At 42.6% G+C, this 17,271-nt stretch overlaps 1 long non-coding RNA gene across 1 annotated transcript; it reads left to right on the top strand.

The window, feature by feature from the left end:
* The first annotated feature begins 1,374 nt into the window (after nucleotides 1-1,374).
* LOC103676139 lies at nucleotides 1,375-12,978 on the top strand. The gene is made up of 3 exons (XR_572019.2): nucleotides 1,375-3,738; nucleotides 11,892-11,975; nucleotides 12,847-12,978. It is a non-coding gene; the product is annotated as an uncharacterized LOC103676139 (long non-coding RNA).
* The last annotated feature ends 4,293 nt before the right edge of the window (nucleotides 12,979-17,271 follow it).

Below are 17,271 nucleotides of genomic sequence, written 5' to 3'. Positions count from 1 at the left end.
ATATTCATAGATACAACTCTTCCACTGAGTCAAGGCTAATCAATATTTCTTCAGGAGATAGAATTGATGGCAGTCAAAAAATATGTCTGATCTATATTAATACCTGCCATGGACTGAATTATGTTCCTCCCCAAATCATATGTTGAAACCCAACCTTAGAATTGTGACCAGTTTTAAAGATGGGACCTTTAAGGAGGCAAGTAAGGTTAGGAGGTCTTAAGTATGGCATCCTCATCCAAGAGGACTGGTGTCCTTATAAGAGAAAGAAGAGCCATCAGGGATGGGCACATGCAGAGAAAAGGCTATACAAAGACTTCGTGAGAGGGTAGCCGTCTGCAAGGCCAAGAGAGACCTCAGGAGAAGCCACACCTGCCAGTACCTTGATCTTGGACTTCCAGCCTTCAGACCCTGACGAAGTGATTACTGTTCTTGGCTTGTTATACAGCAGGCCTAGCAAACTAATATAATATCTACTGAATCCCCTTTTCTGAAATTTACTCATGATTATCTTGGGAACAAGAAGAATTGTTTTATTGACTTAATTCTATAAAAATACTCTGGCTGAAGCCTCCTGTTCCTACCAAACCAAGCACACACACCTTGGCTCCCGCTACTGCTCTGATACTGCACTGTCTCTTTTTTCCCCCTTTAATTTGTTATTTGATTTTTTTCTTTTTAAATATTTTATTTATTTATTTATTTGAGAGAGAGAGAGAGAGAGAGCACAAGCAGGGGGAAGGGGCAGAGAGAGAGGGAGAAGCAGACTCTCTGCTGAGCAGGAAGCCCGACGTGGGGCTTGATCCCAGGACCCAGGGATCATGACCTGAGCTGAAGGCAGATGCTTAACCGACTGAGCCCCCCAGGCGCCCCATGCAGAAACCTCCTACTCTCCAGCCCCATCGTGCCCTCTCCAGATCTCAGATCTGCTTGGGGCTGGGTGAGGGGGATACTGAAAACTTGGGTCACCCAGACTCAAGATGCAGGCGGATTGCAGTTTTCAAGTCGACATATAACATATAATTAGGTAAACAACTATCAAGAACATTTGGGGGAAAATTTATCTCCAAGGTGGAAAATTAATGTTGATTTGGAAAATACAAGCAAGGCAGATGCTAATTTTCTTAGAATTAAAATAATGACTCTTTATTTTGGGGGTTGTTTTGTTTTGTTTTATTTTTAATGCAGAGATCTCTGAATTGTCGGGTATTTGCCTGAAGTGATCTTGCTGTTTACCTTGTTCATATTCTTTAGATAATGCTCTCTACTTTGTGGGGAGTGTGATTCAATTTCACCAAATTCACATTTTGTAAAATGCATCTCATGTTTTTTCTCTGACCTTTATGTTTGTTTCTTTTTTTAAGTGTTCTGTGGTCAAAAGAATTTAACAGTCCTCTTCTCCCCTGCAGCTCAAGGCACTTATTTTTATTTATTTACTTGTTATGATTTATTGCCGGTTACTGCATGTCCGGCACTGTGCTAAGTGCTTTTCATGCAATCTATCATTTCCTTCTTGCAGCGTAACTGTGCGGTGTGTGCCCATGAATTTTATGTATAAGAACCGGGGATCAGAGAAGTTAAGCGATGACCCTAGTCACGAGGAGTGGCTGAGCTAGGATTTGGGAGCGGATCTGCTGGGTCATGTAACCACTGGTACTGCTACCTCACAGACTTCCATGTCACATGCGCGGTGAGTCTCCCCAACTCGCATGTATACTACAGGGTTTCTCAAATCACTTAACACAAAATCTTTTACTGGTGTGTGTGTGTGTGTGTGTGTGTGTGTGTGTGTAAGTGGTGGACTATCTTGAGAAACTTGTTTCCCACAAAGCACACCCTGGAAAAACGTAAAAACTGGAGAAAAGTGACCCAAATATATCAGTTTTAATTGGTGAAAAGGACCTTTTCTTACAGAAGTACAACTAAAATACCGTCTAAGACAACAAATCCTTCGTAATTAATAAGAAAGCCTCTCTAAAACCTATTTAATTGTGGCTGTTTGGGGTCACCCAGAAGCAGAGCCTGAGAGGGGCACGCTGTATGGGAGATTAATGAGGGAGAGGGGGAACCATGGACCGGGATAGGGCAAGCGAAGAAGGCTGGACAAGGATGCGGCCTCAGTGGGCTCCTCCTTCCGGCTGAGCCCATCCGGCGCCCTGGAGCATGAATCGCACCTCATCGCTTAGCCCATATTGAAGCAAGGGCACTGGCTTTTTGCAGGCCTGCGTGAGTCAGTCTTTGGTTTCACGCTGCTTCTGTGCATGGTGAGGTGGGAGGGCAAAACTTTTTCTTTTCTTTTAAGATTTTATACGTTTATTTGAGAGATAGCAACAGAGATAGTGAGAGAAAGCACAAGCGGGGAGGAGAGGGAGAGAGACCAATGTGGGGCTCGATCCCAGGACGCCGGGATCATAACCTGAACCGAAGGCAGACGCTGAACCAACTGAGCCACCCAGACATCTCAAAACTTCTTGAGGCAGCTCCTGTTGGCCGGAGATAATTCTCTGGAGAAGGAGCACAGCGGCTGGGTGGTGACCGAGGCCCTAGGTGGGCAAAGCAGATCTGGGTGACACATGAACAGCACGCACCTTATCCTCCCATGTAGAGTCAGATCCACTTGCTTCTTCTATCAAGTTCCATCCATCGACGTATAGATTCTTCAGGATCCTTTTTGGCCACAGTTTCTAAGGAAAACTTGCAAGGACAGATCAGATGGGATGCACTATAGTCCCCGCTGCTGCAATTGGTCCTGGGACACTCTGTCATCTTCCTCCTCCATCCTTCCTCATCCCTTTCCATCAGTACTTACGCTAGCCCACATGGCTGGCCTGGTTAAGTGACCCAGACCTTCCTCCCTGGGGTGGTCTGAGCCACTGATGACCATGGCCTACACAGGTGGTGGTTGTTGCACTGGTCCGTGTGCAGCTAAAACTGGGCACGGAAGTGCTAATATATATGCCAGGCAAACCTTTTCCTCCCTAGCCCATTATGGAGTACAAGCTCTACCTTCTCATAATCATCAGTCAGTTACTCCCGCCACTATGCCAACTTCTTCTCGTGTTCACTGCTCTATTGGCACTAGCAGCCTCAAATGACATAGGGGCAGCTGGAGCTTTAAATTTAGTGGTACTCTTACTATGTGCGTGGTGTAATTGACCTCGTTGTGGGAACCAGGACATTCAGGCCCGCAGAGACTCAAGGTGCAGGAGTAGGAAGTATAAATTCCCCAAGTGTGTCTGAAAACGACGGTAAGTGCTTCTACCTCTTGTTTTCCAGACTCGTGTATCCTCCCTGTTGAATTTAGCATCACCTCCTGGCCATTGGTTTAAGGTATATATTGCACCTTGAAGTTTGGCACCCCCATCATTGTGGGTTGTTACCACCACACTTCCCCTGCCCCTGGCAAATAGAGTGGCCAGGCAGACGTCTCTACCAGGTGCTGACTCCCAAGGGGGACCAGTTAGCCAACAGTCACTGCAAGTGCAGCCATGTGTCCGCAGCAACAGCAGTAGAGATTATGTCCCAAGAGGTAGTTTCTGTGAAAAGTTCTTGGCTCTGCTTTCCTCCATTGTTTTTGTAGGGATCTGGATCTCTGGCCTTTTCTCCATTTTGTCTGCAACCCAAGACTACTCCAGTGATTTCCTTTACTTACTAAATTATTCAGAATCAGTTTCTGGTTTGGCACCAAGAAGCAGGACTAATATACACTCCTCCGTGAGCAAAAACAAAGCAACTGACAAGGTAGGTAGTGCTAGGTAACAGAAAGACATCAACTGCGGCCCCTAGAAAGAAATACCAGGCCAAGAGAGAATAAGTAGATAAATCTGTGTGGCAGACGTTCAAGGTGGGGAAGGGTCTCATTAAAGGGGAGACGCTTGAATTATGTCCGAGATAGCTGATATCTAGTTACTGAAGTTACCAAAATACACTGGCACCATATTTACGCCGACCATATTTTGTTTGTAAACTCCAGGGATCCACGTCTACCTGACGTGTACTATTAGGTCTCATTATCTTTCAGTTCACATGCCTTTCTTCCCCATACCATGAAACAGTTTGAAAAGGAGAAATAATCATATCTGTACTACCACTTCAGCAGTCCAACAAAAATTTTCTTGTGTTCTTTTTCAGAATAATATTTTCCTTAAATTCACTTCCAAATCACTCTGAAATCAATATTTCTTCCCTCCCTCCCTCCTTCCTTCCCTTCCTTCCTTACATTCTTTTTTCTTCTTTCAAAAATTTCATTTTATGAATGTTATTATTCAAAATATTATTTCACTTTAATATATGTTCATATTAGAGGAATTAGAACAGGCAGAAAAATGTAAAACAGAAAGCAGTGATCATAAGTAGTCATTCTGCCATTGCCATAGGTTTTTTGTTTTTGGTTCTTTGGTATATTTCCTTCAAGATTTTTTTCCTGTTTTTTCATTCAAATCTATAGTAACAAAACTGTACCAAGAAATTGTTGCTGCGAAAAGATTTATGCGTGTATAATTTATGTATATATAATAAATGTATTATATATTCTGCTTTACCCACTTAATGTTTTCATTTTCCATTTTATAAAACCATTTGAAGATGTCATTTTATTACATAATATTTTAGCATATGCTATAACATTTTATCTGTTATTCTAACAACATTTGGGTTATTTCTAAATACTATAATCAAAATAATATTAGGGGGGCACCTGGCTGACTCAGTTGGAGAAGCATGGGACGCTTGATCTTGTGAGTTCGAGTCCCATGTTAGGTGTTGAGATTACTTAAATAAATATAGGAACTTAAAAAAAAAAAAAGCTAAAAAACAGAGGCACCTTGGTGGCTCAGTCAGTTAAGCGTTTGACTCTTGGTTTCTGCTCAGGTCGTAATCTCAAGGGTTGTGAGATGGAGCCCCATGGCTGGCTCTGAGCTCAGTGGGGAGTCTGCTTGAGATTCTCTCCCTCTGCCCCTCCCCCCACTTGTGCACACTTTCTCTCTCTCTAAAATAAATAAACAAATCTTAAAAAAAATAGTACTATAAATGTTTCATTTGTTCATGACTCTTTCCCCACATATCAAATTGCCCTTTTACTTTGGCAGAACTACAATGCGAAGGGATATAAAATGTTGGAGCACCTGGGTGGTGCAGTCAGTTGAGCTTCTGACTCTTGGTTTCAGCTGAGGTCATGATCTCAGGGTTGTGGGATTCAGCCCTGCATTGGGCTCCACGCTTGGCAATGGAGTCTGCTTGGGATTCCCTCCCTCCCTCTCCTTCTGCCCCTCCCCGCCACACTCTTCACCCCACAAATAAATTTTAAAAAAATCTTTAAAAAAAAGAGAGAGATAAAATGTTAAGTTTATTAAAGCATATTGTCACACCGTCTTCATAAAGCTTGCACTGTTTACACTCTCAGCGGCGCTTACGTGAGTACCAATCTCAATACTGTCATTTTTAAAAATTATTACTATCTGGACAATTATAATCTCAGTGTTGTTTAACAACCTTTAAGGTATGAATTCTGCTCTTGCTTTGATCATCAGAGTTGTTATTCATGTGTCATTCCAGATTTACAGGTGTACAGCTTGTTAGGGGAGGGGTGTAGATGATTTTTAAAACATATTCTTTATCAGAAAAATGTCTAGTCTGAGTTAACGTTTTCTAGGAAAGGAGAAAGACTACATTGACTGCATTTTCTTTCTATGACTCGATAACCCCATGTGCATATTGTCTGTTTTCTGTATAAGCAAATTATGTGGATATATTTTCTATATCAGGCTGTAAATTGTCTATTGCCGGACCCTCTTTCAAACGTAGGTAGTTTAATCTGAGTCTAAAGATCATCAAAGTCTTTTCTTGTCTCCCAAAAGCAATTTTCCCCAAAGCAGTTTGAAAGCTATAAAACTAGCAATTACTAGATAAGCTCCACCGGCAAAAGACGTTTGGGGCTGATAAGTTATATGATTTGTATAGAAAGGTATTTCGGAAGACTCCAAAGTAGCACTTGAAACACCACTAACACAGACAACATGTGGAAGAGAAATTGCTTTTGGTTTCCTTTCTCTACAAAGATGTTGATTCTAAATTGCCTGGATGTCCACGTAGTAAGAATATTTTGGATAACATTTTTCAAGTTAAGTGCAACCGTGTCATTAAAGTCTCTTACTATAATATCTAAACTGTGACAAGATTTTAAGCAAGAACTTTCAATCACAGGCATTGTCGCCTAAGCTTTTGACCCATTATGGCTGGTTCACATTTAAAAAAATATTGTTTTAGGACCTGCTGACTAACATCTTTCCTTTACACCCAAATCAGCTGTTTCCTGTAGAAGGGTGAGCCCCAGGATTCCCGAATATGTGCTCGTACACATATCTGTGTGCACCCCTGGAAATATACCACGTCCTCCCTCAGCTTTCCTTCACTATCTCCACACTCCGTCTAGAACAACCAAAACACAGGGGCGCCTGGGTGGCTCAGTCAGTGAAGCGACTGACTCTTGGTTTCGGCTCAGGTCCTGATCTCAGGATCGTGGGATCAAGCCCATGCTGGGCTCCATGCTCAGTGTAGTCTGCTTCTCTCCCTCTTCCTCTGTTCTCCCTGCATACTGTCTCTCTCTCTCACATAAATAAATAAATAAATAAATAAATCTTTTTAAAAAAATTTAAAACCAGGAAACAAACCAAAATAGTGGCTTTTGCATCTTCTCCTGCAATTCAACTCGATAACCATAAAGGAAGCATCGGCCATTGCCTAGCACCATACCTGGTATCCAGTCTAGGGGAATTGACATGAGTGGAGGGTAGGGCAGTCCTTCCAGTTCTTTACGCTTTCTTGAACTAAACAGCTTGGTGCTGGATACAAGCAAGCTCTATCTTTACATCTACATTAACTATGGATTTATAAAGGTTCTGGGCATTTAAAAAATATCGTTTGATGACATTTAAACTAGAAGACGATGTGGGGAAGGTGAACAACAGTCACATGATTTCATGATAGTAGTATGAACAGAATAATTGAGGTGTTTTTTTTTTTTTAAAGCATTAAAGCTGCCACAGAGATTATAAATTAGCATTATTAGGGGGGAAAATTGGCAACATGTATCAAAGGCCATAAAAATGTCCATCCTTCTTGACTCAGCAATTTCACTACTAGGAATTTATCCTAAGAAAATAATCGTAGTCTTGCAAAAAGATTTATGTGCAAAATGTTCATCACATCCTTATTTATAAAATAAAAAATTGGAAATAACCTAAGAATCCAGCAATAGGAAAATATTTGATTGAAACATATAAAATTGATGAATTCAACTATTTTGACCTGCCAAAATGGCAATTTAATGTAGTTCACCGTAAATAGATATCCAATCTATTTTTTTAGATCCAGTTTATAGACCAGATACATCGATAAAGAATCATGTAGTAGAAGATACACTTAATGATGGGAAAAGCATCACAACATATTGATTAGAAGGGAAAAAAATCAGATAACAAAGAGTGAACGGGACGTGTCCTTCTTTTAGTGACTAGATAGATATCCACCTATGAATTAGCATGTTTAACATATATTATCTCTGGCTGTGGCACTATGGATTATTTTATATTTACTTTGTGCCTCTGTTTTCCAACTAGCCATTAATTTTTGCAATCACAAAAATATACTAGCTACGGGGCGCCTGGGTGGCAGAGCGGTTAAGTGTCTGCCTTCGGCTCAGGGCGTGATCCTGGCGTTATGGGATCGAGCCCCACATCAGGCTCCTCCGCTATGAGCCTGCTTCTTCCTCTCCCACTCCCCCTGCTTGTGTTCCCTCTCTCGCTGGCTGTCTCTATCTCTGTCGAATAAATAAATAAAATCTTAAATATGTATATATATATACTAGCTACAACACACACACCCCCCTCAGTAAAAAGAAATGACAGACTATTTCCACGCCATTTTAGTTCGGTAGACAAAGCACTTTGCTTCCCTTCACAGCTTTCCACAATTCTTGTCATGGATCCGTTTCCATTTGCAACTTTGCGGATCATCATGGATGTAAAACAAGTTATTGTCCACCCTTAAATGAAGGTTGGCTTTAGGTTTAGACAGTTAATTTGGAGAGGAGAGATGTGCCCTCAGGGAAAAAAAAGCATTCCCTGTGTTTTCCAGATGGCTGAAGAATCTTTAACAGGAACCTCTCAAAAGATGGCCTTCTTCTCTGAGACGTGAAATTCTCCCTAGGTTGGGGAAGGGCAAAGAGGTCACATGCAAAGGCTGAGCATCCAAGGCCCGTGTGGGAGCAGGACATGGGCAGGGCAGGAAGGCTGAGGAAAGAAGAGCCTGGCGCTCCTGCAGGCCTAGGATACTCCACAGTGGGGGGTGGAAACATAAGATAAAAACAAAACAAAAGCAATGCGCTTCTCATACCTTGGCACCTTGGGACATGAGGGTGAATTAAGGGAATTCTTGGTGTTCCCTCTAGTACTTAGGTTCACATTCAGTTGAGAAATCTATTTGAACTGGATTCCATAATCCACCGGAGAGAGGAAAAACATGTTGCAGCGTTAGGGTAAATGATTATAAATAGGACTTGTTTCAAAACATGTAACATCTTGAAGTATGAGTTTAGTTACTTCATAATCTGGCAAGTTACTTCATTTAGGAAATTTGAAACAAGATACTTCTTCCCTTCTCTCCCTCTCCCTCTCCACCTCTCTGCCTCTAGAACTAAATAAATAAATCTTAAAAAAAAAAAAGTGGGGGAGCCTGGCTGGCTCAGTCATTAAGCATCTGACTCTTGATTTTGGCTCGGTCATGATCGCAGGATCATGAGACCAGCCCTGCATGGGGCTCCTCACTCAGTGGAGAGTCTGCTTGAGATGCTTTCTGTCCCTGTCCCTCGGCACCCGACTCCTCTCAAAATAAATAAATAAATCTCAAAGAGAGAGAGAGAGAGAGAGAGCCCTTGCTAGGGCTCTCCCGATGAACTTCCTGGATCCACCTAGGATTTTAGAATTCCTATCTCAGTGATCATGAAGGGAGTTCTTCCCTAGGGTTTTATAAAAACAAGGAATTGAGAAAAACACAAGCGATGTTAGTGGTAAAATGTATAGACTTACTAAATAGTTCACGTGGACAGGTATTGTGCCATATGTAGGTGTCATGTTAACTACTGATTCCCATACTCAGGGACTAGTAATAGCACCAGCTCCAGAGCTAGGCTGCCTGGGTTTGAAACCAGCACTGCCACTCACTGTGTGACCTTAGTCAACATACCCAACCCCGCTGTGTCTGTTTCTCTATAAAATGAGCGTAGTAATAATAACCCCCTTGATGGATTATCGTGAAGACTTGAAATGAGTTAAACGATGTAAAGTACTATAATAACTGGACCTAGCGAATGGGAGGGAAGCGTTAGCTGCCAGCATCTAAGACTTCCTTGTCTCCGACACCAGTAGTTATTACATTGTTTATTCTTGTCCTGATCCATCACAGTGAGAAACACAGTATCTTCTCATCAATAATGGCAGCTTAGTATGACAATGATTTTTAGAGAAAGGGTAAGGAACTTCCCATGTGTGTGTGTGGGGGGGGGTATTAGACTCTTAGTGGGGTCCCTCTCTTTGTAAAATCTCTCTGGATTATTTTGACAATAGGGTGATGCACCATACCCCTCTCATCTGTACTGACCCAACTATCTCTTTGGTGACTTGCTGGTCTTGACGAAACAGTTCCCAGACACCCCCCCCCCATTTCAAATTGTTATTGTTTTGCGACAGTTTGCTGAGGTTTCTAATACCATACCTACCTCGGGCGTTCTCTTTGCATCTACACACTCTGAGCACTAGCCAACCCACTCTGAACCCTTGGGGAGTCGTGCCGTCTCCCTGAGCAGGAAACAGCCACTCAGAGTCTATACTGTGGACACATTCTGTTATGGAACAGCCCTGTGACTGGGGGCAGGAAGAATCAATACATGGGGATGTCTCTAAGGCACTGTGTCTTGCTTTGTCGTGGGAAAACCCAAAGAGGCCATTTCTCTGCAGTACTCTGTCTTCTACTTGAAAATTTTGCAACCAGATGAGAGAACTGCCTTTCCCTGCGGCCAAGGGCAGGACTACGGGAGGACTCTCACAGGCTCTGGGCACATTTGTTTTGCGGGCCCCTTTCTCCATAAAAAAATATTACATTACATTTTATGATTGTGTTGGTATAAAGTTGAATATATCAATATTATATATTAAAATATTTTATTCAGCCTAAACATTTAGGGTTTTTTTTCCTTCTGATTTCTTTTAAGATTTTATTTATTTATTTGACAGAGAGAGACAGCCAGTGAGAGAGGGAACACAAGCAGGGGGAGTGGGAGAGGAAGAAGCAGGCTCATAGCAGAGGAGCCTGATGTGGGGCTCGATCCCAGAATGCCGGGATCACGCCCTGAGCTGACGGCAGACGCTTAACGATTGAGCCACCCAGGCACCCCTTTCCTTCTGATTTTAAAAGAAATTAAAGCATTTTCATGGGCCCCCACAAACACTGTGGTCCCAAGCTATGGTGCCCACTGTGCCTAATGACAAGTTGGCTCTTGCCACACTTGCCACACTTGACAGAAGAGACTTGTCATTTTCCCCAGCCCCCTACTCGTGCTCACATTAACCCCAAGGCAAAACCTAGAAGGAGCAATTCGATGAGTAGAGAACTGGGTATGTTAGCATCCTATCACTTAGCAGATACTGCTGCATTTTGTCTTAAAGGGTTAATAGTTATCAATGTTTACAACGCATAACTACAAATGCCGGTACCTTACACCTAATCAGTATGGGTTGTTAGTTGAATTGCATGGAATTAAACTTTAAAGGGCCAAACTACGCACATAAGGTGACAAGGTCCTACCCAGTGTCTGGATACTGTCATAGGGTACATACGAGGACTCAGGTTTTTTGTCTTACACGGACACTTGTCCCTGTCCTTTTATATTTAGAAGCACACCCCATTATATACTGACTGGGTCAACACTGATTTGTTTTATGGCTATTTATCTCAGAAATCAGTTTAAAAAAAAGTGTGTATCTCCAAGGTGATGTACTGTGTTTATTTATATATTAACATTTACCTGTTTCTGCGATTGGAATGGTATGGTACATTTTTAGGAAATAAAAGCAAGGGTTGCAGACTTTTTCTCACTCTCGGCCAATGAGCTTCAGCTCTAAACACGAAGACTATGGCTGATGAGTACTTTGGCATGCTGTCCTGAGCTCTGTGATTTCCGAAACATGTCGTTTTCGCCACTGTAACTTCTTTTTCTGTAATTTATTTGGTATTTTGTAAAGTACTTTCAATCATCAATGGTTAACCAAAGTTGTGTAAGTAATAGCGCTGAAAATCCTGCAAAGTATCAACAGACAAGTGCCATGCAAACATAAAGGGGCCAAGAAGCTTCTAAAAGAGGTTTTCAGAGTGACAGAGGCAGAGATCAACAGCTAGGTTTGGAATTGCTGTGGATGTTGGAGAGGTAATAAGAGGACACCGAAATATTTTATGTCAATAAATGTGAAAATTTAGGTGAAATAGATGAAATTCTGAAAATTTATGATACATTAAACTGACTCAAAAAGACTGAAAATCACCCACTCAAGCTGACAATTAGAGACAGTTGGCGACCTTGACGAGACTGGTTTCAGTGGAGTACTGGATGCGAGGAGAATAAACAGAGACACTAAAAAGAATAGACTGTTCTATCAAGGAGTTTTGTTGTAAAGGGGAGAGGCTCTAAATCTGTTGCACAGCCTATCCTACACCCATGCACACGCGCGTGCACACACACACACACACACACACACACGGATTGCTTCACCACTTGACTGAATTCACCTATTCTGTTAACTTCTGGATTCTATACTGAATTCGTCTTTTTATGTGATTCCTGCCAGGATAAATCGTGCTTACGGATATAAAGGTGACATCCCATTGGATTACGTGTATCTGTGAAGGCTTTGCCTGTCTCTACAGTCAAGGTACTAAAGTTAAACTAATGTTCCGTGTTATTCCATTTCTCTCTTTTAAATGTCTAATTGGATTTTTCAAGATTTCTTGCTTTCCCAGACTTAGTCAGGATCTTATTATCTCTTATCTATTACAGCACCATTTCCAGTCTTCCAGGCTTCAGGTTTTTCCCTTGAAATCTGTTTACATAATTCGGCTAGACTGGTGTTGGCCAAGATGGTTTCTAAAGAGCACGAGTCCCCTAAGAAAAAGGCTTGCATGGCCAGCTGCGGTTAGGAAGTGCGGGCCACTGGAGTCACCTCCAGCCTCCCCGTCACCTCTTTGGAAACTGACCATGCACACAGCATATTAATGCTTTAAAGGAACCCAAAACCCATTGAGCTTTATTTCACACTGCCTTTTACAACAGAAGTACCTGTGATTAAGTTTGAAACTATGTTAAGAAAGCTGCAACTTACTTTACAATAACTTCAGCATGGGCTCGGTCTGTGGCCCTAAAAGAAAGCTGCCCTATTTTAGGCTGTCATCCAGCCTTCTAAACTACAGAACTCGTTATTTAAAATGCTTCTGTGATGTGTACCTCAAAAAACACCCTAGGTTGCTAATGGGCAGAGTAAATACTAAGAATTATTTTACTGGTAAAAATTATGGCTGATTAGCCTGACAAGTGATAGGACTGAGTTCTCACCAGGGAAATTAAAGGTATCTAAGATACGTGGACCGGCTACCATCTGAGACTCGCTTGCATCACCCTGGTAGCAAGGTCACGTGGACTCTCACCCACTTCAACCTTCTGCAGTGACTACCATCAGCTGCTAAAAAAATCATGAGTCACCATCCCCAAGGATCGTTTAAAACAGAATGTTATTTTTTAAAAAATAGGCTTGGTGGATTGGAGAGCACAAGATATGTAAGTGAAGGATAAACGTTGGGGCAAGAACTCCAAATAAAGTCAAGATAAAAGCGTGACTTCCTCTGAGTACACAGATGATGAGACAAGAAGAAACCAGAGAGGGAGACAACCCATAAGAGACTCTTAATCTCAGGAAACAAACTGAGGGTTGCTGGAGGGGCGGGGGTGGAGGGATGGGAGGGCTGGGTGATGGACACTGGAGAGGGCCTGTGTTGTGGTGAGCGCTGGGTATTGTGTAAGACTGATGAATCACAGACCTGTACCCTGAAACAAATAATACATTATATGTTATCATAAAAACAAACAAATACCTAGTATATGTGCAGTGCTTTTTAATAACCACTTTGTTGCATTAATTCTTGCTATGGAAAATTTTTTTTTAAAGTTTCTATAAATTGAGTGTGTTCCCAATTCAGGTTGAGTGTAGATTTAAATTAACTAACATAACGTCCTATTCCAAGCACTATGGGGCATGTGATACTGGACCAGTGTTCCCACCATTAACAACGGGATGTATGTATGCAATGACGGTTTTCAGATGTTAAACATCAGGCACCTGTGGTGGCCCCTGAGATTAAAAACGAACAAGGCAAGCCCAGGGATCTCCCACTTTCTGCCTGTAGGCATTTTTCAGACTGCGGCACTGAGAGGAGTCACTCAAGCATGGCACGGCCATCTCACTGAGCTGGGGACCAGGAGAAGGTTGCTGCCTAGAGAAATCGACGCAGCGGTTCCTAGAGTATCCGCCTAGTAATCTGCTCCTTCCCCGGATGCAACTTCATGAGGCTACACAAGAAACTACTGAGGAAAGAAAAACCACCAGGAAACTGTGAGCTGAACAACACTTGGGGTTTCCAGAGGGCTGGAAGATGTTTCAGTTTTGACCTCCCAGAGTAGAGGGACCTCCCTGTACCTTCTGGGCATTCGGGGGCGGCCCTTGAAAGGGGAGGCATTGCGAAGAGGGCTAATCTCCCTCTAGAATACATGCAACTCAAGGTCTTCCATAACAAATCTTCAAAACACTCTCCAAAAGTTCAGCCTGCTCTGCAGGAATATTAAGTGCCCACCAGGACAAAATAACACCCTTTGAAGGAAGAGACAAAATCCGCACACTCAATATAGCACTGACAATATCTACGATACCATAAAACTTACAAAGTTGTAAAGTTTCCTAAGGGCTGGGGTGATCACATCTCTGGGTTTGGTAGGATATTGCCCGAGTTTATGTGTCATGGCAAATATCCAGCTAGAGACCTCTTGTCAGTTACTTTCATTTTGGAAAGAGGATTATCTTGGGAACTATGGGCTGGAGGATGGCAGAGACAGAGTGGAGTGCAGCAGCAACCCAGATCGCATGTGGGATCATGACCGCAACTCGACGTCGTTGATCACGTGGCTGCTCTGGATATAGCACGGGTCTGAGCACTGACAGCCATAGAGACATATACAGACATTGAGGTATAAACCTAAAAACCTATAATTAAAATCGGAGTGCAAAAAAGTGCTTTCGTACAGGGGCAATGTTGATGTTGTAGGAGTCCAACAACTGAATTCAGCTAGAGTGGTGGGGTAAGACTAAGAAGGAAGTCATATGAAGGAAGGAATGAAGTGCTCAGAATTTTTCCAACCTGGCTGCTATTGGGTCTCTGGGCTTTTTTATTTTATTTTATTTTATTTTATTTTATTTTATTTTATTTTATTTTATTTTATTTTAATTTTAATTAATTAATTTATTTAAGGGGGGGGCGCCTGGGTGGTGTAGTTGTTAAGCGTCTGCCTTCAGCTCAGGGCATGATCCCAGCGTTCTGGGATCGAGCCCCACATCAGGCTCCTCCACTATGAGCCTGCTTCTTCCTCTCCCACTCCCCCTGCCTGTGTTCCCTCTCTCGCTGGCTGTCTCTATCTCTGTCGAATAAATAAATAAAATCTTTCCAAAAAAAATTTAAAAAATTTTTAAAGAGAGAGAGAGAAAGCACGTGCAGAGGGGAGGGGCAGAGGGAGAGGGAGAGAAAGTCTTAAGCAGACTATGTGCTAAGTGTGGAGCCCAATGAAGGGTTCATCTCATGACCTTGAGATCAGGACCTGAGCTGAAACCAAGAGTTGGGTGCTTAACTGACTGTACCACCCCAGTGCCCTGAGTCTCAGGGCTTTTGCTCTGTGGCCCCCTCTGCTCTTTCTCTACTTCTGGTCTGGTTCTAAGATTCTCTCATTCTGAGAACTCCTAGGATTGCTGCTGCAGGGATCTCTAAGTGATTGTCCCCAGAAAGGACCAAAATGGAGTCTGAGGTAAGCAGTCAATGCCTGGGATCAAGAATGGAGTAGTGAGCTCTGAAAGAACTTAGTCCTTTCCTGAATTCTGGAAGCTCAAAAGGAAAGAAGGGTTAAACGTATGGACTAACTGAGAGTGAGGAGTAGGGTGTGGAAGTAGCCCACTGGGAACCCCCAAGAGCGGTAGCAGAGCATATCCAGAGACCGCAGAAGGAACAGGCTCCAGAGTGAAGGCTCTGTACAGGAGGGGGAGTTGGAGGCTGAGGGTGCAGAGCTGAGGGCAAGGCCTGGCTGGGAATGTCTATGGGAAGCGTCTGGTAGTCATGGGTTAGAATACACATAGCTAGAGAGAGAGGTTTGAACCAAGAAAGATGTTCCTGGGGCCCCTGGGTGGCTCAGTCGGTTAAGTGTCTGCCTTCAGCTCAGATCATGACCCCAGGGTCCTGGGATTAAGCCCCGCATTAGGTCCCTGATCAGCGGGGACTCTGCTGCTCCCTCTCCCTCTCCCCCTGCCTGTGCTCTCTCTCTCTGTCAAATAAATAAATAAAATCTGAAAGAAAGAAGAAAGAAAGAAAGAAAGAAAGAAAGAAAGAAAGAAAGAAAGAAAGAAAGAAAGATGCTCCTGAGTCCTTGTCATTAAAGAACCCTGATCCATAGAGATACAGGCAGTTGAGAGAAAACTCAGCTTTATCTAGAATGGGGAGAAAATGAGGAAGATGGAGGCTGATTTATAGGCAACGCCAGTGAGGACAGGAAAGGAAAAGTCAGTGCTTTAAATCCAGGACAAGCTTGTGAGTCACTATGAACTATGAAACCTTATGGTTGCAACTCATCTCATCCCTGCACACTTGCGCATAATTTGTACAACTAAGAGTGCCTCTAGAGTATACAATGGTTTTACTTTTGAACTGATGATAAGGATTCCCTCCATTTCTTATTCTCACCGATACACTTCTACCAGAATTTACCACGTGTTGGTTCCTAAATTATTATCTTCATTTCTTCAAATAGTTTATCTAAGTCTATCTGCTCACACATATGCTGTTAACCACCACATTTCCTGATCCTCGTTCTATCTCATCTACTCATCTCAGTTTATTCTGCTTACATATTGAGTTCCACACCAGGAGTTAACTTTTCTATGGAAGCTTCCCCGACTTCAAATGACATTGATAGTGGGTTGTAGTAGCGATTTTCAAACCCTGTGTTACAACCCATTACTGGGGCCTGAAATCAAGTTAGAGAGTTATGACCAATATTTTAAGAAGTGAAATTGAATATAACGGAAGAGAAAATATCAGCATGCATCACATGTAGTAATGATAAGTATCGCATATCATGTATTTACACACATACAGATATTCAAGGGGCTGGTGTAAAATGTATTTCTAACTGTAGCTTATGGTCGAAAACATCTTGAATGTCACTTATGCTTCAACGAGAGTGTTGGGAGATGTGAGGAACTGAGACATCCGGGGTGTCGTCCAAGTTTCATCACTAGAATTTCCGTGTGAGCTTGGGCAGGTAAGAATGAGGATTCTCTGGGCTGTAATGATCGCTGTAAAACCAGAGGTTTTCCAGCTCTGAGTTTTTAGGAGTCTTTGATTCTGGGAACTGCAGGGACCAATGTGGGGAAGNGAAAGAGCTGAAGTAGAAAAAAGCTGAATTTCGAGGACACTGTTTTTGGAAGAGAGTTATCTAATACTACACTCTGGAAGGCCCAGTTTGTGCTGGGCAGTAGGCAAGGTCCTTAGCACACAGTGTTTCTAGCCCTTACGTAACCCAGGACTTCTGCTGAACCAATCCAACCATGATGGTTTAGATTGTGTAACTTGTGAGCGTAGAATTAAAGAACTGAATTCGTCAACAAAATGGAGGGGAGGAGAAAAAATAGGGACAAGGATTTGGGGAGAAAGAGTGGCCTGTGAGCCTGGGCCATGAATGGAAAGAGGACACCAAAGAGAAGCCTTTGGTGGCTAAAACAGCCAAAGAAGGAACATTAGAGAATAGAAATACTTAAGAGAGAGAGATGGGGAGAAGGAAGAGTTGGGCAATTCAAACCGACCTTCGTTTCCCCTCTAACATTTGCAGAAGGCCTAGAATAGTGTTATGCATGTGAATTCTCT

The sequence above is a fragment of the Ursus maritimus genome, unplaced genomic scaffold, assembly GCF_017311325.1.
Source record: "Ursus maritimus isolate PB19 unplaced genomic scaffold, ASM1731132v1 scaffold_4, whole genome shotgun sequence".
NCBI lineage: Eukaryota > Metazoa > Chordata > Mammalia > Carnivora > Ursidae > Ursus > Ursus maritimus.
This window is presented reverse-complemented; position numbering and strand designations above follow the sequence as displayed.